General features: G+C 35.8%; 1 protein-coding gene and 1 long non-coding RNA gene across 2 annotated transcripts in view; both read right to left on the reverse strand.

Moving 5' to 3' along the window:
- The window catches only part of LOC123665812 (endoplasmic reticulum membrane sensor NFE2L1-like), a 135749-nt gene that overhangs the window by 72179 nt on the left and 41106 nt on the right, over positions 1–22464 (reverse strand). The gene's annotated exons all lie outside the window — the stretch shown is intronic.
- Positions 950–20139, reverse strand: LOC123665814. The gene is made up of 3 exons (XR_006745114.1): positions 20033–20139; positions 3858–3865; positions 950–960 (listed from the first exon to the last, which is right to left on the reverse strand). It is a non-coding gene; the product is annotated as an uncharacterized LOC123665814 (long non-coding RNA).

A 22464-nucleotide genomic window follows, 5' to 3' on the forward strand; every position in this document is an offset into this window, starting at 1 on the left:
AATATATACTAGAGTTTGTATTTAGTAGTATTAAGTTAAGATCTAGTAATAATTTACTATTATAAATAAGTTTATTGAAAAATGTTAAAATTGTTACTTTTGGTTTAGGATAGTAAAGTCCCTAATAAAGATATAAAAAAAAAATCTAGGTATAACACTATACCAGCTATTGTTTTCTAATGTTTACGCGAATTTTACTCATTTTATGAAACAACTTTTTTCGGATTTTATCGCGCTTTATTATTAACTTTTGATTCCCGACGTTTCGGATACTTTACAGCAACCATGGTCACGGGAGGACTGGACTATACCAGCTTTTTTACTGTACTAATAAGAATTATAAGAGTCAGTTTATAATTTGATTTTCGAGTTTTTTTTTTAAGTAAAACTTCTTTACGTACGCTTGACTAGGGGAGTAAGCTGTATGCGTAACGAGAGCGTTACGAAGTGTGATCGGGCGAGGCGAACGGAAGTTGAGAGGGAGTTATGTTAGTGTAGATAGAAAGAGAGAGAGTTACGTTTCGTAAGTTTTACTTCAGTCGTGTGGTCTAAAGCACAATTGTTTTCTTTTCATTTTATTCAATTAATAGAACGTATCAGGTATACATGATAACAGCCGGGACCGAGCTTAACGTGCTATCTGAGGTACGGTGGGGCGACCCACAAGATTATTTGAGAGCAGTATTATTTCTGCTGTGTGGCATTAAAGAATATAGCCACCCCCTCTCTTCCCGTGAGTGTCGTAAGAGGCGACTAAGGGATAATACAGTTTCACTACCATCTTGGAACTTATAAAGCCGACCGCTGACGGGATAACCATCCAACTGCTGGCTTTGAAATACGCAGCTCGAAGACGGGCAGCAGCGTCTTCAGTGCGACAAAGCCAGCCATGCGGTCACCAACCCGCCTGCCCAGCGTGGTGAGTGTGGGCGAAACACATGAGTTAGAGCCATTTTTTGGCTAAGGCTAAAATGATGATGATGATGATAAGCATTATTTAGCTGTGATCTGTATGCTCGAGATACTTTTACTAAACCAGTCGAAAACAAACCATCACATATAATATTAGTAGAATACGGTTTTCCTGTTAATAAACGTGTAAAAAGTCAAAGGATCGAAATCAATTAGTCTTCGTATCCGACTAAACCGCCGCCATTTTGACCTTCACGGCTCACCAACCAGATTTATTTTAGGCAACTATATACACGAGGAAAAATCAGTCACGCTTTATGTACTCGCCCCTTTTTTGCTTTTATGTAATTAAAAATAAAAACAAAGAAAATCAAGTCTGCGATTCTCGATGCGATTTTCGAAATCTTTGTCTTTCATACCGTCTGATAAAGTTATCGATACTTAGTTATCTGACGTATCTATGCAAATAAATAAAATTGGAATCTGTTTGTAATATTAAAATAACCGCTTTACTAAATGCATATGTACTCGTAGGTACATATAACAAAATAACATTTTTTACAATTATTGTCTGTCTGTCTGTGTGTCTGCCTGTCTGTTTGTTCCGGCTAATCTCTGAAACGGTTGGACCGATTTTGACGGGACTTTCACCGGCATATAGCTGATGTAATTAGGAGTAACTAAGGCTACTATTATTTTAGAATATTATTTATTTTATAACTCTGCGAACTGAACAATAACTACTTAGTTAAATTCCACGCGAACAAAGTCGCAGGCACAGCTAGTTAGATAATAAAATCACTGAACGTTTTAAAATTAAACTGCGTTAATTCTATGAAATCTTTCTATTGTTAATCTTGTAACCCAAAAGTTGGTTAACTCTTGCGAACACCTTGACAGTTTATCAATACGTTAACCGCAAGATATCAGCAACCGATGACACTTGCTTCTAAAGTTTCAATTTTATAGTTAAAACTCGTGTTTTCAGTCCCAATTATAAGTCATATCGTGATATTTTACAGCCTATAATACTCCAGAGTATGTGTTTGGTAGGTACATAATATTATGGATAATCCATTTTTCGAGAAAGGCTATGGGCTAAATAATATTACATAACTTCTTTTGCTCAAATTAACGCGGGTAAAATCACGAGGCATATTTAGTTTATTTACATGTATTATTTATATATTCAATTATAATTTCCTTTTTTATCTACTGGCTATCTGGCTGTTACCTAAAACACAAGCAATGAGTTGCTTACTTTAGGAACAGACGACCGTGTGTGTATGTTATAAGTACATATACATTCATATTAATTTAGCTATATATAATAGCTATATATATATATATATATATATATATATATATATATATATATATATATATATATATATATAATATATAAAAGATCGGAGCATTACCCACCGTGCTATTTCGAAACGGATCAGCGTATAAATAAAACTATACTATTTTCATTTCAAACAATTTACAGAAGAGCCACTCTGTCGAGGTCATCGACGAACAGACAATGGCTATGTACAGCTTTTTTATAAATACATAATCACGACGTTTGCCGGCTATTTCACTTTCAATATCAAGTTGTGACAGTCACTGTCAAGGCTGTGTGTACCTTTTGCAATTGTTTTGGTTAGGTATAGTTAGTTGAACATTTGTTTACTATACGTACTTAGAGGGTGTCCATTTACTACGTGAGCTATTTTTCGATCAGTTGAGACCCCCTTAGGTGAGATTTCGTGAGGTTTGCCTGGACCCCCCTGTCCCCTTACGTGAGATTGACGTGAATATAACAGAGATTGACGGGAAATAATAAACTGTTCATGTATATTATAGGTAAACATTTTTGAATATCATATCAAAAATTGACCGCTTCAGCGGGGTTCGAACCCGCGTCTCCGACTGACCGTGTCGGCGCTCTAGCCAATTAAGCTATGGAACGATGTACCCGCTAGAGCGAAATTTTTGATATAATGATTTTTTTATTTTCGGTTTAAGCGAACCATGGCGCTGGTGGAATGTTTAGAATTCCTAATATGTGGGTAACACAAAAATAAAATCGTACATATATTATGGGTAATTTATTTAAATTAAATAAAATTCACAGCAAAAACTAAATTATTTTAATAGCCATGATATTTATTTTAGCAGGCAACATGAATACTCAATATATATATTGTAATATCTGTAATATTTTATATTTTTTTGAACTTGATGTAAGCTTTTCGATTCGATCGGGAGACCCTCCTAGTTTAAATGAGATTTGGTGAGATTTAATGCCCCCCCCCCATTCTAAGCTCACGTAATCAATGGAAGTCCCCTTAATAGTCCCCTATGTATACAAGCTGTACTCCAGTGTTTTAGACGCAGGATTTTAATTTGAGAGAAAAAACGGCCTGTATACCCTTGTGTGCCTTCCTCCGTAAATTGGCTATACAGCACAAAAATAATTTTTCAATTCTAAACGATTGTTCCTTAGATTAGCGCACTTTTCATCTTTATAATCTTAATATATATAAATTACGCGTCACGTTGTTTGTCCGCGATGGAGTCCTAAACTATTTAACCGATTTTAATCAAATTGCACACCGTAGGTATATTATGATCCAACTTGAAAGATAGGCTACATTTTATTTCGATATATATAATTGTTATATTCAAGGAAAAAAACAAGGCGATACAAAGTTCACCAGGTCAGCTAGTATTAGTATAGATATTACTGTATATACTTCTTTATACCGAGGGCCTGTTTCAGCTCTGGATAAAGTTTATCCCGTACATAAGTTACGAATAGACTTTAAAAACAGGAGGTAGAATATGCCGCAAAAACTTCTAGATTCACATTTGCGGATAGAAATCTAAAATCTCATAAATATAGCGGTATTTGATAGTAAAAAAAAAATAAAAGGTAGGTATATCCATCTATATACCATTTCCTCTGCCAAAAGGTTGCCTGGAAGAGATCGCTCATTAGCGATAAGACCGCCTTTTGTAGTTATCTCCTGTTTTTATTTTTGTAATTTTGCTCACTCTTGTTGTACAATAAAGAGTTATTATTATATTATCATATTATTTTTATCCGTTGAATACCGTCATCGATTTATTAACGTTAACGGCATCATTCCTCAGAAAATTATAAACTTTCAGAAAAAAATATTTAAACCTCACACATTAATAGTTTGCGAGACAGTAATGGGGTAGGGCAGCGCGGGAAATATCCTGCTCGAAATCTGGAGTAGACCGAGTGGGGTAGTACCTCGACCTTACAGAAGATCACAGCTAAATAATACTGCTTTCAAGCAGTGTTGTGTTCCTGTGACGAGTAAGATGGCCAAAGCTAATGGACAGTGTCGGGGATAGGGTCGGCAACGCGCTCGCGATGCTTCTGGTGTTGCAGGCGTCTATAAGCTACGGTAACCGCTTACGATCTGATGAGCCGTACGCTTATTTGCCGATCTATTTATTTATTATTTTATTTTATACTTTATTGTACACCACAAATATATTACAAACAAAGCATAAAGATAGTTACAGACAGTGAAGTACAATGGGCGGACTTATGGCTAATTAGCCATTTCTTCTAGATCTAGTTGTGTAAAAAAAAATGAATAATGTTTCTCAAGTCTGTTAGATTTATTACATATATACCTGTATATGTACAGATACGTATATAACAATTATCTACACTCCATCCCCACGAGAAACAAAACCGCAATCACACAAAAATTTCGAACCCAAAACCCCAACTACCGACATCGCCAGATTGACCTTTAAAAAAAAAAACCCACAAAAAATATATCATCCAATAACATTGCCATAGATGTAATTTAGTCCGGTCGGCTTGTCAAAGGGAAGGTACTGCTATCTCTTTCTTGATACTGCTGCCTCTTTCGCACACTACGTGCAAGTCACAAAAAATGTAGGCGGACCACTAGTGGGGGCGAAGTCAGAGGACATGCCATTTTATATAACATACAAGGAAGGCGCGTTGAATTACTCATCGCAATACTTATTACTAAATGAATGTGTCTGATAGTCTGTCTGTCACCGATTATAATATAGGATAATAGGAATAATACACGGGTTACCTTTTGTATCGAAATTTCACACGGGATCGAAAAATCCGCGAGTGAATCATGTTGGAGCGCCTATCAGTTTTTAGAAGCAAACTCAATTTTGTAATTTTGTATGCGTTTGACAATTGTTAATTCACCGTCATTTTTTATTTTATATTTTATATTACTTTGTTCGAGACGGTTCGTCATTATTAAAAAAGACTTCATCCATACCGGCAGCAAATTATTTTAACTCTCTCTTCTACTAATCCTTGTGGTGGTCCTTCGAGCCGGATATTATTTCAAGAAGAATCAGTTATTATATTAGAGGATTTATATTTTAAAAGAAGAAAGATTTGCAATCGTGTAATGTGGATGAAGAGGATTTATTTAATGGTGTTAATATTGAACTTGATTTAAATTTACTAGTCATAATATCTTAACCCAACACTCAGGTAACATAATTAGCATAAGCTTATTTTATAAGGTGAGTTATTACAATTATTATTTTAGAATATAGTGTTAATTATATTATTTATCGTAGACCTGTAGCATTTTAAGATTTGTTAGCAATAAAGTTAAAACGTACCTATTATTTTTATATATTTATTAGGTACAGTAAGAATTAACGCTTACATTATTTTAACTATTATTATATTGTTTAACAAGTTATTCTATTCAAGTTAACGTGCCTAGTTTTAAGGTACAGTAAGTTTAGTGCTTACATTATTTTAGGTTAGCTTGATTTATAGAACAATATTTATTATTATTTAATAATTAAATAGTTTTGCACAGGTATTTGAAACAATAATATAATAATTTTATACTTTACGTTGGGTACTGCTAGTAAAATTATTTGGTTACCCACATTTATATTTTGCGCTGCGTTAAGTTGTTGAATTGATTGATTGGTACTGTTAAAATTGTATTCCCTTTATAATAAGATACTTTTTTCTTGTTGTTACTAAATTCTCAAAATAATTACAAATAAAGCTTGATTATTTTTGTTACTGTTATGAATGGTAGTCTATGTAAGTGAAACGTCACTGTCATTACTCGTCACTAGAAACTAAATACGTACACGTCCTTTGTCTTGTCAGCTAATTAATTATATTATATCTTAAATAATATAAAGTTATATTTGTCCACACCGGAGTTTCATTATACATAACCAAATATCTAACATGGTGTCAGAAGTGGTCTTTTAAAAGAACAACTACAAAATATAAAGTCAATGTCGGAGGTCAAAAAGGTCGAGCCACGTGGCGAGCGTGAAGAGGCAATGTCGTCGTCAAATAGGCTTAACATAGCTGGTAATATCAAGCCCATGAGCCTGGAAGGCAATCTATCGTCGAATTGGAAGAAATGGTACCAAACTTTCATCATTTTTCTCAAGGCAAGTGCCATATATGAAGAGTCAGACGCACGCAAAGTAGCAGTTTTATTACATTTTATAGGTACGGAAAGTCTCGAAATATTTAATTCATTCAATTTAGACATCGACAAAATTACATTTAATCAATTAGTTACTAAATTTGAGGAATATTTTGTACCTAAAAGAAACATAACTTATGAATGCTATAAGTTTTTTACAACTAAACAGAAAGCTGAAGAAAGCCTGGAAGACTTCCTTACGACATTAATAAATAGAAGTCAGTCGTGTGAATTCGGAAATTTACAAGATAGAATGATTAAAGATATTTTTATAACTAATATGCATGAAAGTTTTCAACATGTCCGTGAGAAACTATTACTAGAGGAAGATTTAACACTAGAAAAGGCTAGAAACTTGTCAAAAACATTAGTCTCAGCTAGATGTCATGCTACAGAGTTCAAAGAGTCTACTAATGTCTTCTATCAACGTCAATCATTCAGTCAGTCAAGATCTCGGGCTTCAGGCAGGTCACAGTCAAGGGCAAGGTCACAGTCAAGAGCAAGGTCACAGTCAAGAGCAAGGTCACAGTCAAGAGCAAGGTCACAGTCAGGAACAAGTTTACAGTCTCAAGAAAAAGGAATGTGTACACGGTGTGGGCAAAATCATAGATATACCTGCCCTGCGCAAAAGGCTAGGTGCAGACAGTGTCACCGTCTAGGTCATTATCAGGCATTCTGCAGGTCTAAAACAGTGAAATATATACAATTAAGTCAAAATGATATGAACAATATGGACTATGAAGTTAAAAATTCAAATTATTTGTTTGTCGGACACTTGAATTCATGTCAGTCTACAATTTCAGATTGGAGTGTTAATCTTACAATTAATAACGTAAATGTGCAATGTATTTTAGATACAGGAAGCGATGCTAATGTCATGTCATATAATTTGTTTCAATCATTAAATGTCAATCAAAATTTTTCACCTTGTCATTCTAAAGTTACATCTTATTGTGGAAATAGTATACCAATATTAGGTCAACAAAAGCTTGAATGTACTTATTTTGTAAATAGTCAACGTCAGTCAAAAATTATTAACTTTATTATTGCAAATGTCTCATCTCCAACTGTCATTGGTAAAAATACCTGTTCAGAGCTAGGTCTTATTAAAAGGGTCTTTAATATTGAAAAGTCAAGTGATTGTCAAAGTTTTAGTCAGAATTATCATTCAAACTTGGTTCAGAGTCAAAGTCATAGGTCAGAGTTTAATAATTGTCTTGGTAATAGTCAGGATTGTCAGTCAGAGTCATGTAGTACAAATAATAAATATCAAAATCTGTCAGAGTCATATAATATTAATAATTATGAAAAGTCACAGTCTTATAAAAGTAATTGTCATGTTCAGTCACATTTACAGTCACATTATATTAATAAAAATAATAATTTACAGAGTCTATTGTCAAAGTATAAATCTGTATTTGATGGATTGGGCTGTCTACCTGGTGAGTGTCATATCACTGTCAATAGTGATGTTCGTCCTAAAATTGATCCACCGCGGAAAATTCCATTCTCATTACACGATAGACTGAAGAAGGAATTGGACAATATGGAAAATTTGGATGTCATTACCAAGGTTACTGAGCCAACAGCATGGGTGAGTTCACTTTTATTAGTTGAGAAGAAAAATGGTCAACTAAGAGTCTGTCTTGATCCAAGAAACTTGAATGAAGCAATATGTAGATCTCATTACCCTATACCTACTATTGATATGGTACGGTCTAAGCTTCATGGCGCGTCATATTTTTCTACTCTTGATGCGAGTAGTGGATTTTGGGTTATTTGTCTTGATTTGGAAAGCTCAATGTTATGTACATTCAACACCCCATTTGGCCGCTATAGATTTAAAAGGTTACCTTTTGGTATTAACTGTGCTCCTGAAATATTTCATCGAATTATGACAGAAACATTTGGTGTATTACCTGGAGTTATGGTATATGCTGATGATATTTTAGTCTATGGAAAGAGTCGACAAGAACATGATGAAAATTTACAAAGAGTGTTTAAGAAAGCTCAAGAAGTCAACCTAAAATTTAATAAAAGTAAGTGTAAATTTGGTCATACACAAGTCAAATACTTAGGTCATATATTTTCACAAAATGGAGTGTCACCTGATCCAGATAAAGTCCGGGCTATCAAGGATATGCCGTCTCCTGTCTGTCTCAAGGATCTACAAAGATTTCTTGGTATTTTAAATTATCTGGGAGGATTTATAAAGAATTTAACACAGGAAACTGAACCTCTAATGTCACATAAAGTATGTTCTTTCCCATGGCAAAAGGTCGGGATAGATTATTTAAAATTCAATAATCAAACCATTCTTGTTGTTGAAGATTATTATTCAAACTACATAGAAATTGCTAATGTTAGTTCAACTGGAGCCAAAGCATTAATAAATGCATTAAAGCCTATATTTAGTCGTCATGGAATTCCATTAATTATTAATTCTGATAACGGACCACCGATGAATTCACAAGAATTCAAACAGTTTTTAGAGTCTTGGAATATTACACATACTACATCTAGTCCATACCTGTCTCGTTCTAATGGATTAGTAGAGTCTGGAGTGAAAATAGTCAAACGCATACTTACCAAATGTGATGAGTCAGGGGATGATCCGTATCTTGCATTGCTGCAGTACCGAACAACACCTAGAAATAACTTACCATCTCCTGCTGAGTTGTTGATGTCTCGTCGTCTCAGAACACTTATACCTACTGTTGAAACACACCTTCAACCTAAAATAATAAGTCATAAAATCTACAGGAAAATAAAACAACAAAATAATTATAAACAAAAATTTTATTATGATAAAAAATCAAAAAATTTGTCTAAAATAAGGAAAGGAGATAAAGTCATGTTTAAAAAGTCGTCAGAGTCAAAATGGCAACCAGGAAAAATAATAAAGGAATGTGAAGAGCCTAGATCATTTATTGTTGAAGCTCCAGATGGATCTACCTATAGAAGAAATCGTCAACACTTGTTACCTTCTCATTCTTCTAGTCCAACTAAAGAAAAAATATTAGAAAAGAAAATAGAAAGTCCAGCAAGTAGTCAAATTAGCCTAAAGAATGAAATGAGAATGGAAGATAAAAATAGTAAAGAAAGTAAACATGAGGGAATTAAGAGAACAATAAGTGGTAGACAGGTCAAACCTACAGTTAGATTTCAAGATTGTACGTATGATTAAGCTAAATTTAAAATATATTTTTAAGTCTGTTAGTCTATAAGTTTTATTAATATTAGTCATATTATAATGTTATTAGTTTGTCAATTGTCAACCAGTCAGTCAGTCTTAACAAGCATAATATTGAATTGTCATGTCTGTAAAGAAAAAGGGAGATGTTATGAATGGTAGTCTATGTAAGTGAAACGTCACTGTCATTACTCGTCACTAGAAACTAAATACGTACACGTCCTTTGTCTTGTCAGCTAATTAATTATATTATATCTTAAATAATATAAAGTTATATTTGTCCACACCGGAGTTTCATTATACATAACCAAATATCTAACAGTTACTTTCGTATTAAATTGTAGATTAGTGAAAGTGGGTATTTATTAGTTTTTTTGTCGAATATAAATTTGTTATCAATTTACTTGCTAATTTTAATTGTTTTTACGTAGATTTTGTACCGACTTAATTATAATTTATACTAGTCACAGTTACTTTAGATTCTGCAATTTTAAATTTCTATTAATCATCTTGCATTAGATTTCTGTTAATCATCATTATTGTTTTAAAAGTTTGTTTAACCTTATTACTGTACAAATTCCAGGTTGACTGCACTCGACTCCCAGAATGTCAGAGGAACGAGAACTAATAAAAAAGCGAGGGAGCTTTAAAGGCCGATTAACTGCTTTCATTAATTATCTCGAAGCTCTCAATATTAAAACATTAAACGAGTTTGATGCAACTGAGATAAAATTACGACTGGGTAAGATTGAATCTTTGTACGAACAATATGATGAGGTACAGACGCGTTTAGAATGCATCGTCGAAGATGCTCGCGCACAGTTCTCTGAGCGATCCGAGTTTGAGTCACAATATTATAAATATTTAGCAATGGCTCAGAATCTGTTAACTAAGTTTAATAACGACAATAATTCGATTAGTAGTAATAGAAGTACTCGTGCTGGTAATCATAAATTTGTTAAACTACCCACTATACAATTGCCCAAATTTAACGGTTCTTACGAAACTTGGTTGGAGTTTCACGACACCTTCACTAGCCTCATTCATTCTAACGATGAAATAGATGACGTTAATAAATTTCATTATTTACGCGCTTCCCTGGAGGGATCTGCTGCTGTGGTAATTCAATCCATCGAATTCTCAGCGAGTAACTACTCGGTGGCTTGGCAGTTATTGTGCGATAGGTTTGACAATAAAAGGTTGTTAATTCAAAATCACATCTCCGCTTTGTTTAATGTTGAACCGATTGTAAAGGAATCATCGTTAACTTTGAAACGTCTCATTGATCAATTAAATAAAAACTTGCGAGCGTTAGAGTCGCTTGGTGAACCGGTGAAGCACTGGGACACACTTTTAATTTACATTGTTACACGCAAGTTAGATCAAAAAACATTTCGTGAATGGGAGGAATTTAAGGGACGTGAAGATAAAGACTATTCTATAAAATTTAAGGATTTCATTAGGTTTATGCGTAACCGCGCTGATTTAATTGAAACAATAGAACTGTCGCGAAGCAATGTATCTAATTCATTTGTAAAGGGTCCTAAGTTGAAGTCTATGGTGGCTCAAAGTCCAATCAATTCCGGCACAGATGTTGTTACGAGAACTTGCCCTAAATGTAAAGGTGACCATAATCTAAATACTTGTCCACAGTTTCTTTCGTTGAGTAACAATGATCGTTTTAAATTATTGCCAGATTATAAGGTGTGTTATAACTGTTTTCATAAGGGTCATTTTGCTAACCGCTGTAAAAAATCGGGTTGTAAGTTATGTAAACGTAAGCATAATACGCTCATTCATGTTTCGAACTTTAAGAATATGTTGAATAATCGCAACGACAATAATTTTAGTAGCGTGACCGATAACCCGTCATCATCAACATCACCATGTACTACGAGCGACACAAATAATGTAGCCTTATCAGCTCACGTCACATTTTGTGATAATCTTAAAGAGCGTGAAGTTCTGTTATCAACCGCTTTATTAAATCTGTATGATCGTAATAATCGTGTGCATACCGTTCGCGCCGTTCTTGACAGTGGCAGTACTTCGAGTTTTATGACTAATAGGTTGTGTAAAAGATTAAATTTACCAACTAGTCAGATAAATAGGTCAATCTTAGGCATAAATAACGTGAGCTCTCACGTAGGTAAAACTTGTCATGTTTCCATGACATCATTAGATAACAGTTTTTCTACGGACGTTTATTGTTTTGTTTTACCATCAATTACTTCTCAAGTGCCAAGTTGTCAATTAAACTTATCCAATTTAAATATTCCCTCTGAGATATGTTTAGCTGACCCTACGTTTTATAAGCCCTCTGATGTAGACATCCTAATAGGCGCTGATCTATTCTGGGACTTGTTAGGGTCACACAAAATAAAATTAGGTGATGGAAAACCTGTTCTGTGTGAAACCAAATTAGGTTGGATAGTCTCTGGTACTATCAGTAACAAGAATGTTACATTAGTTTCTACAAATATATGTTGCAATTTTGCCAACATTAGTCCTTCATCTGTTGGTCTTATGGACCAAATTAGAGCCGATTCATCACGTTCATTGATGCGGACATCACGGCGTTGCATGAAGTCACCTAAGCACTTCTGTCAACGTGTATGCCATTGAAAAAATGGATGTCAAATGAACCAAGCCTAGTATCAGATTCTGCTGAATCATCATGTAACTTAAATATTGGATCTAATGAGCCCAACAAGTTACTGGGCCTAAGCTGGTATGCCACTTCTGATGAGTTTTCATTTTCTATAGACTCATCAATGACTTCTCATGGTAATACGAAACGCGATTTACTTTCAATCATAGCTCGCATCTTTGATCCTTTAGGGCTGTTATCCCCATGTGTCATTAGCATGAAAATGCTATTGCAACAAATGTGGTTAGACAAGTTATCATGGGATGACACATTACCGCCTAAAATTAGTATGCATTAGCAAAACATTGTCAAAGACTTGCATCTTTTAAATAATTTCCGCATTCCTCGTATGTAGTCTGTGATTCATACAAAGAATTAGAGCTTCATATTTTTACAGATGCATCTGAGCGGGCATATGGGGCCTGCGTCTATGTTCGTTCCTTAAATGATAAAGGCAACTGCATAGTTCGTTTGTTAACGGCTAAAAGTCGAGTAGCACCGATAAAACCTATGACAATACCACGATTGGAATTGTGTGGAGCTTTGGTAGGAGCCCGTTTATATGACAAGGTCGTAGGCTCGCTTCGGGCAAAGATAAGTCGTGTCTTTTGCTGGACTGATTCGACCATAGTGCTGGGTTGGTTACAGATGTTGCCTTGTAAGCTTCAGCCATTTGTACGCAACCGCGTTGCTGATATTTTAGAAAAAACAGACACTTGCATCTGGAGACACGTTCCAACCTGCATGAATCCAGCTGACTTGATATCTCGTGGTATCGATATTAGTACTTTGCACAAACATGACTTGTGGTGGTCTGGTCCCGAATTTTTGATGGAGGATTCGTCTCGTTGGCCTTCTCAAGTCAAACATTCTGAGCTTCTACCGGAAACTCGACCTGACGTGTCGTTAAGCGCTGTCATTGACAACAGTACATTACATAATGGATTAATTCAGTTTAATCGTTTTTCTAACTATTTACGTCTTGTTCGTTCCGTAGCCTATGTAATGCGGTTTATTAGGTGTTGCAAAAAACAATTACCAGTTAATAAGTTTTTATCTGACGATGAATTGAAGGATGCATTAAATTTAATTATTTTGAAATGTCAAAAGGAATCTTTTCCAGAATATAGTTTATTGATTAAAGAACAAAGTTTACCTAAAAGTAGTCCTCTCTTAAAGTTTAATGTTTACTTAGACGAAAATAATTTAATGCGTGTTGGGGGACGTCTTGAGAATTCTAATTTCCTTTATAATAAAAAACACCCATTGTTATTACAGTCCACTCATCATTTTACGAAAATATTATTTGATTATGAGCATAAGAGATTGATGCACGCTGGCCCTCAGTTATTGTTAGCTTCAATTAGGGAAAATTATTGGCCAATAGGAGGTCGCAATTTAGCGAAGGCTTGTTATCATAAATGTGTGCGCTGTCATCGAATGAAAGGTAGGGTTGTTACTCCTTTAATGGGTAACTTGCCACGGGAGCGCGTCCTTCCAGGTGGTCATCCCTTTGAGACAACCGGCATAGATTACGCCGGCCCGATGACGTGCGCTAGTCGCCAAGGTCGCGGATGTAGGTTGGTGAAGGTGTATATAGCAATTTTTATTTGCTTCACCACCAAGGCTATACATTTAGAGCTTGTGGGTGATTTAACATGTAAAAGCTTTTTACTGGCCTTATATAGATTTATTTCGCGAAGAGGAAAACCGACTGATATTTTTTCTGATAACGGTACCTCATTTGTTGGTGCGTACAATGAGCTTTCGAAATTTTTAAAAACTAATAGCGATTACTTAGGTGAAAGTATGGCCAATGATGGAATAAAGTTCCATTTCATTCCCGCGTATACTCCTCATTTTGGCGGTCTCTGGGAGGCGGGTGTTAAGTCAACAAAGTATCATCTACAGCGAGTGTTGGGAAATTGTAATTTGACGTACGAGCAATTTAACACCATTTTAATTCAAATTGAAGCCATATTAAACTCTCGTCCACTAACACCGCTGTCTTCAGATCCTGCTGACTACATGCCGCTGACTCCAGGCCATTTTCTCATCGGTCGCCCTCTTACTTCCATATCACAGCCAAAATATCAAGATCACTCCATAAATCATTTAACTCGTTTTCAAAGAATCGAGCAACTCCGCCAACATTTCTGGGCGAGATGGAGTAAAGAGTACGTTTCTGAATTACAACAACGCACTAAATGGCATTCACGTAAGGAGGATTTACAGCTGAATTCCTTAGTAGTTATAAAGGAAGAAAATCTCCCTCCACTGAAATGGAAATTGGGACGAATTGTTGCCGTCCATCCGGGGACCGATGGAGTCGTTCGTGTTGCTGACATACAAACATCAACGGGAATAGTGAGAAGAGCCTTTAACAGAATCTGCCCGTTACCAGTTATAAGTTCGAGTTGAAAGTTCCTTTCAACGCCCGGGGGCATGTTGGAGCGCCTATCAGTTTTTAGAAGCAAACTCAATTTTGTAATTTTGTATGCGTTTGACAATTGTTAATTCACCGTCATTTTTTATTTTATATTTTATATTACTTTGTTCGAGACGGTTCGTCATTATTAAAAAAGACTTCATCCATACCGGCAGCAAATTATTTTAACTCTCTCTTCTACCAATCCTTCAAATCCACTAGGCACAATAAGTTAATATTGCTTCATCATGTAATATCTCCATGTAGGAGAAGGATCAGAGCTTATCCATCACGCTGCTCCAATGCGAGTTGGCGGATATATTCCCTACCGTGAGTAAAGATCGCTCTCATGTGTACATGAGGTGACAACCAGGACCGATAGAATAACGTGCTCTCCGAGGTACGATGGGGAGACCCACATGGAGTAACAACTAGACCGGAAATAAATATTTCTATTTTGTGTATTCATATTCTCTAATCCTAATCCGTACAGTAGGAGTCAATTTACAAAATCGGTCAAGTCCACCTACGTCAACAATTTTTTAATATTTTTATAATAGAATCAAACTTAAAATAATCACTAAGAAAGTTACATTATTTAAGACTTGGTTTGAATGTAATTAAATTGGTTCCGATACTCAATGGAAGATTCTGGTAAATTTTGTTCCGATAGTTTAAATTTAGAGACCGCTTCTAAAAAATATTGACAATTGACCGCTTCTGGAAAATATTGAATGAGAAGACTATACAAAATCGAAATTATTTTTTTAAAATATATTTAAGTAGGCTTCAAGCGCACTTGTGAATTGTCACTCTACAAATTAAAATTATACTTAGTTAAAGCGAAGGTACCGTCAATTCGTAATGTAAGTTCAGCTGAGAACAATTGGTGAGAAGCTTTTTGAACTGAAGATTTTTTGAACATAGTCCCGAAATCATGGTGACCCTACTAATTCCTAGCGAGAAGGAGATTGGTATATTATACTGGATGAGTGCGAGAGGGACGGGTGATACCAATTTAAAGATGGCGTCTCTTTGATGTGAATTAGAAGCAATTGTCTAGACAATTGAAACTGTATTAATATTAATAGGTCTTGTCAGTTCAAATTAAATCATACATAGCACAGTTATATACTCCTAATGTATATAATACTATTTTAAATCATTTTACTATATACCTACTAGCATAGCCACTTATATACTAGCATAGCCACGCGATTTTCCCATCTATTTTTTTTTTTATTATAGGCCCGCAAACATGATAAGCGAATTACCGGCCCTACCCCCAACACTGTCCAGGAGCTTTTGCCCTCCCACTCGTCACTAAAATACCCTCCCCTCTCTCCCAGTGAAATCTATGTAAATAACGAAAATAGCTCCTTACAATTTTTTTTATTGATAATATTACAAGCATATCCTCCAACCCCTTAGTAATGTCGGGATAAAAAATAGCCTATGCGTCATTCTGGATGTCTGATGTTTTTGATTGAAGAGTACCAAACCTCCATCCTCACTAACTTTCGCATCTATAACATCAATAGGATTACTTTTGTCTTCCTACGGGATGTTTTTAGTGAGAGTGGTACAGAGTAGCAAGCAGTCATTACAAAGTACGCCAACGGGCTAGTCAAATAATATAATATTACATACCATATAACCATATACCATAATTTTAGTGCATTATCAAAGATTAATCAAAATGTAGTCATAAGATCTCGATCAAAATTAAATTAGACCACAGTACAAGCATCAGCTTTCGATTAAATCAAGAATCATCAAAATCGGTACACCCAGTAAAAAGTTACGAGGTATAATACAACGTAGGTCGACGAAAAATTTGTCAAGTACATACGCATTATAAGCGACAACCCAAAAAAGTACTTGTCAAATCTCACTTAAATTAAAATATCATCGAAATCGGTCCACACAGTCAAAAGTTCTGAGGTAACAAAATATATGATATTGCTAGTTATGAATTACAAAGATAGAAAAATTAAAATATGTTGCTTAAATAATGTGGTTACTAAATAACGCGATAAAAAGTAGCCTATGTTCATTAGGGATAGTGTCGGCTTCTAATGGTAAAGGAATTTTTCAAATCGGTCCAGTAGTTTCGGAGCCTATTCAAAACAAACAAACAAACTAATTTTTCCTCTTTATAATATTAGTATAGATCTAAAGAATATGTGCAATCGAATTGAGAACCTCCTACTTTTTTGAAGTCGGTTTAAAAGTATTTAAAGTTCACAAAAATCAAAACCCAAGAAAACAAAGTTCCAAATCGAGACCTACTCGAGACACTTACCATTCTCGAGAGCTTCGAACAAATTCAATAAATATATTAAACTTTAAACTCTAACACCAATTCATAAGGTATATATTAATATGAAATATTTGGAGCGTGGGCGAATACAATGGTACAGGAATTTCCTTTAGTTTTTTTTTTCTGAACGTTGAAATTTTTTAAAACGGTTATTGTGTTCGGACGACTCCATTTTGAGTCGGAATATGACTTCAGTTGAATTAAATATTTTTTAAATTACGAGCTGGCCCGATCTTCGTACCTATCACCATATTTTTTAATCGACTCCTGAAAAAAGAGGAACCTTTCGATTCGATTGTATTTTTGAAGTTATAGGTTGCTGTGTGGCTACGGCACTAAAGAATTTAGCCACCCCCTCTCTTCCCGTGGGTGTCGTAAGAGGCGACTAAGGGATAACAAGGTTCCACAACCACCTTGGAACTTAAGAAGCCGACCGATGGCGGGATAACCATCCAACTGCTGGCTTTGAAATACACAGGCCGAAGACGGGCAGCAGCGTCTTCGGTGCGACAAAGCCAGTACTGCGGTCACCAACTCGCCTGCCCAGCGTGGTGACTATGGGCAAAACACATGAGTTCACGTTATTTTAGGCGTAAACTTGTGGAGGCCTATGTCTAGCAGTGGACTGTATAGGCTGTAATGATGATGAGGTACTTGTTGTAACAATAAACTTTTTGGGGAAGAAACTGTGGCCTGTAACGCAGCTTTTTTAAGCTAGCGCGGGTCGCAGGGCTTCTAGATAATGTAAACCACATAATTTGAGCAAAATAAAAATTATTTTATTATTATTATTATTTTACTTATCTTGGCGCGTTAGGAAAAAAATACGCTTCAGCCTGTGATATCCCACAACTAGGCATAGGCCTCTTTCCCCATGTAGGAGAAGGATCAGAGCTTAATCCACCACGCTGCTCCAATGCGGGTTGGCGGATATATTCCTTACTATGAGTAACGATCGCTATCAGGTGTACATAATAACAACCGGGACCGACGGCTTAACGTGCTCTCCGAGGCAAGGTGGGGAGACCCACAAGGACTGCACAAACACCGAGACCACGGCAAACACCTGTATAGCGAATACAACTGTTTGTCATGTGCGGAGATCGAACCCGCAACCGCCGTTAGGGAAAAATGATGAGAGTAAATATTTACGATGCGCGCACACCGTCACAAAAAACCGACACCCTGAAGTTAGCTAGTCAACGAAAATAATTGTGTTTGCTCACAAACGACAAAAAAAACCGACTTCAGTTACACCGACAAGTAATACAACGTAAGTAGGCGAAAAAATAGTCAAGTAAATACGCGTTATCAAAGATTACTCAAAAAGTAGTTATCAGATCTCAATCAAATTTATATAAGACTACAAGACAAGCATTAGCTTTCGATCAAAGTAAGAATCATCAAAAGCAGTGAGATATTACAGGCTGTAAGACGACGTAAGTGACGTTTGCGACACTCGTTGTATTTCTTATTTCATCAATAGAATTACGCCACGTGGTGTCACCAGCATAATTTCCGATCCCGTGGGAATTTCGGGATAAAAAATATGCTGTAGGTCAATCTAGATTTCCAGCTATCTAAGTACAAAGTTTCATCAAAATCGTTTCAGTAGTATCTACTTTCGTGAAACATTCGCATTATGTATGTGTAGGCGACAGTATGTATGTCCCTCGAGACTGCGTTTCTTGGATAATATTTTGACATTTAATGCGTCACATTGATCGATCAGCATGACAATACAATAGAATTTAATGTGACACCGATCCGCCGTGGTATGGGGTCGCGGAATCGACTTCAATACAAACAGATAGATTTGTCCTGGCACGGATATTGAGCGCTTGGCAAAGTGGGTATCACAAATATTTTCATTAATACAAAATAAAATTCAATATAATTGTGTTTGCTAGCAAACGAAAAAACCGACTTCAATTACATCGATAAGTAATACAACGTAGGTAGACGAAAAAATAGTCAAGTAAATACGCATCATCAAAGATTACTCCAAAAGTTGTAATCAGATCTCGATGAAATTTAAATGTGACCACATGATAAACATTGGCTTTCGATTAAATTAAAAATCATTAAAATCGGTACACCCAGTAAAAAGTTATGCGCATTTTCGAGTTTCCCCCGATTTCTCGGGATCCCATCATCAGATCCTGGTTTCCTTATCATGGTACCGCCTTTAGGATATCTCTTTTCCAACAAAAAAAAAATCTTCAAGATCGGTTCATAAACGACAAGTTATCCGAGAGCACACATAAAAAAAAATACGGTCGAATTGAGAAAACTCCTCCTTTTTTGAAGTCGATAAAAAATGATAGTACATAGTATTATCTAACACATTGAACGCCACGGGGGACACCATTTGGGCCTCACTTGTTTAGTCCATGGGCTTAAAAGTCCTTATTTACAAAAATTACAGGATAAGTTCTATTGCACTACCATACCTATTCTTGGAGATCTTACTTATTTCTCCTTAGTTTGGGTGATGGTATAGTTTGAATCACGTCGGGGTCACCAGTTTGGGAATGTGTGAGGAATCAGGTCGGCCATCGAAAAGGGAGGATCCACCAACCAGACGGGTGTTGTGTCTGGTGGGCTACTGGCCCCGACGGTTGTTATCGGGATCTTGTATATATATACTCAATCACTTTGATAACTTTAATAGCGCGATGTAGGATACGTCAGTTTTCTCTAGTTTGTGCGCCGCGCGATAGATGTCGCTACAAACTATATGACATATTTTTTAAGTTGACTCTGGCTCGCGGTCATGTGGGTATCCTACGCGACAACAACTAAAAAATTGTTTGTCGACTACACGGTATCCCCTATTGCCCGAAACAGAAAAAACTAAAAAAATCAAGGCGACGTTTAACGTGTTAAATGTCTATAACCAATTAATAATTTCGAAGTATATTGAAAGTCAGCGCTCAAAATACGTGCCGATAACTATATGAATATGCACGTCTAGTACAAGTTTCCCATGCTTTGGAGAGAAGAAGTCGTCGGTCCCGACTTTCATTATAAATTCTGATTGTAATCGTTACTGAGGTGGGCCGACTGGGGAAGTACCTCTACCTTACAGAAGATCACAGTTAAATAATACTGCTTTCAAGCAGTGTTGTGTTCCTGTTGGTGAGTGAGGTGGCCAGAGCTGCTGGACAGGGTCTGGGGTAGGGTTGGCAATGCGTTTGCGATGCTGGTGTTGCAGGCGTCTATAAGCTACGGTACCTCCTACTTTACTTTCTACCAATAGTATCCATATTCGCCATCACGCATATTGAATTAAACTTCTAATTATTGTTGTATATACTTCGCTTCAACTTTGCTTTCGCGGGGTCAGCAATAGTTACCTATAATAATTAGGTTTTTCTTGAAGAAATGGCTAAATAGGCATAAGTCTATATGTAAGTACTACACAGACTGTAACTATTTTGTAACTACGTAACATAATTATGTTTGCAGGCAAACGAAGAAAAACCGAATTCAATTATATCGACAAGTTATACAACGTAGGTAGACGAAAAAATAGTCAAGTAAATACGCATTATCAAAGATTACTCCAAAAGTTGTTATCAGATCTCGATGAAATTTAAATGTGACCACATGATAAACATCGGCTTTCGATTAAATTAAAAATCATCAAAATCGGTACTCCCAGTAAAAAGTTATGCGGATTTTCGAGAGTTTCCCTCGATTTCTCTCGGATCCCATCGTCAGATCCTAGTTTCCTTATCATGGTACCTAACTAGGGATATCTCCTTTCCAACAAAAAAAGAATTATCAAAATCCATTCATAAACGACGGAGTTATCCCCGATCATACATAAAAATATATATATATATATACGGTCGAATTGAGTAACCTCCTCCTTTTTTTGAAGTCGGTTAAAAACATTTACGTAATTGTGATGTATAAGACAGTATAAAAAAATCGAGTGTGCTTTAGACCATACGACTGAAGTACTACTTCTTTAACAATAGGCCCGCACTGTGTCTTAGATATACGAAACGTAACCGGCAATGAGAGAAAGAAAGAAAATGTGTCCTCTCTCTCTTGCTCCGTTCGCCTCACACCATCACACTTTTCGTAACGCTCTCGTCACGCATTCACCAGTCCACACCCCGAGTCAAGCGTACGTAAAGAAGTTTAACTTCTAAAAATCAAATCTATAATGATACTTATAACAAAGATAAACAGCTTTGAACCGACTTGAAAAAAAAAGACTCCAATTAGACTGTATTATTTGTCTGTTACATCATAACCTTTTACTGGGTGTACCATTTTTGGCAAATTTTTTTTTAAAGATGGCGCTTGTCGTGTGGTAATTTAAATCTGATGAGTACGTTGTAACCGACTTCAAAAAAGGAGGAGGTTACTCAATTCGACCGCTTTTTTTTAAATGTGTGTTCGCGGATAACGTCGTCGTTTATGAACCGATTTTGATTATTCTTTTTTTGTTTGAAAGGAGATATCCCACGTGTGGTACCATGATAAGGAAACCAGGATCTGATGATGGCATCCAAAAGAAATCGAAGGGAACCTTCGAAAATCGCAGTGGCGACTAGTGCGTTGTTCATTTTTTTCGTCTACTTACGTTGTATTACTTGTCGATGTAACTGAAGTCGGTTATTTCGTTTGCTGGCAAACACAATTATTAGACATCCCTAACAATGTGTATTCAAAGGACTTCGACTACATTCCTAACTTTACCTACGTGTCGATGTAAAGCGAAGCTTTTTTTTTTTGTTAAAATTTTATAAAACAATAAACTCACCGTAAAAACACAAAAAGCACACACACACACATAAAAACGTCTCTCAGTCACAAATTAAAGCACACACAGAACACGAAACCGACGACTGCAACCCGTACCGGTCCAACCTAAACTCCCTTTAAGCGGTTTTTTTTTGTCCACAGTCGACGAATAGAGCCTACATAGGCGTGGCTTAACCGCCTCGGCGCGTAGCTTACGAAATATACCCGTCTCTCTCACTCACACGTCTGAATATAAACGCGAAAGAGATAGATGTACAGGCAGGTAGCATACGTATGTACAAAGAAGGGACTTAGGAAATTGAATCCGAATAAAAAACCTAATGTTATTTGGAGATCGACTTTTTTGACGTATTTTTGTAATTATATACCAGAGTTTTTTATGTATTTTATCCTTTCTTAGGAATAACATTTTAAAAATGAACTAAATGATAGGACAAATTAATCCTATTTATTACAATGTCAAGCAAAAACTATAAAGCGATTGTGATGAAATTTAGTTTAAATATAGCTGTATATTTAGGAAAACGCATAAGCTTCTTGTTAACCCGATATTAATATACGATCAGAACAGAAACGGGTAGAACCGCAAGACGATGCTTGTATTATATTTTAAACTGCTGGATTCTGAAGGGGTGTTTGTTTTTTTTTATCTAGATATAACTTAGGTCG

Source organism: Melitaea cinxia, chromosome 25, assembly GCF_905220565.1.
Source record: "Melitaea cinxia chromosome 25, ilMelCinx1.1, whole genome shotgun sequence".
Taxonomy (NCBI): Eukaryota; Metazoa; Arthropoda; class Insecta; order Lepidoptera; family Nymphalidae; genus Melitaea; species Melitaea cinxia.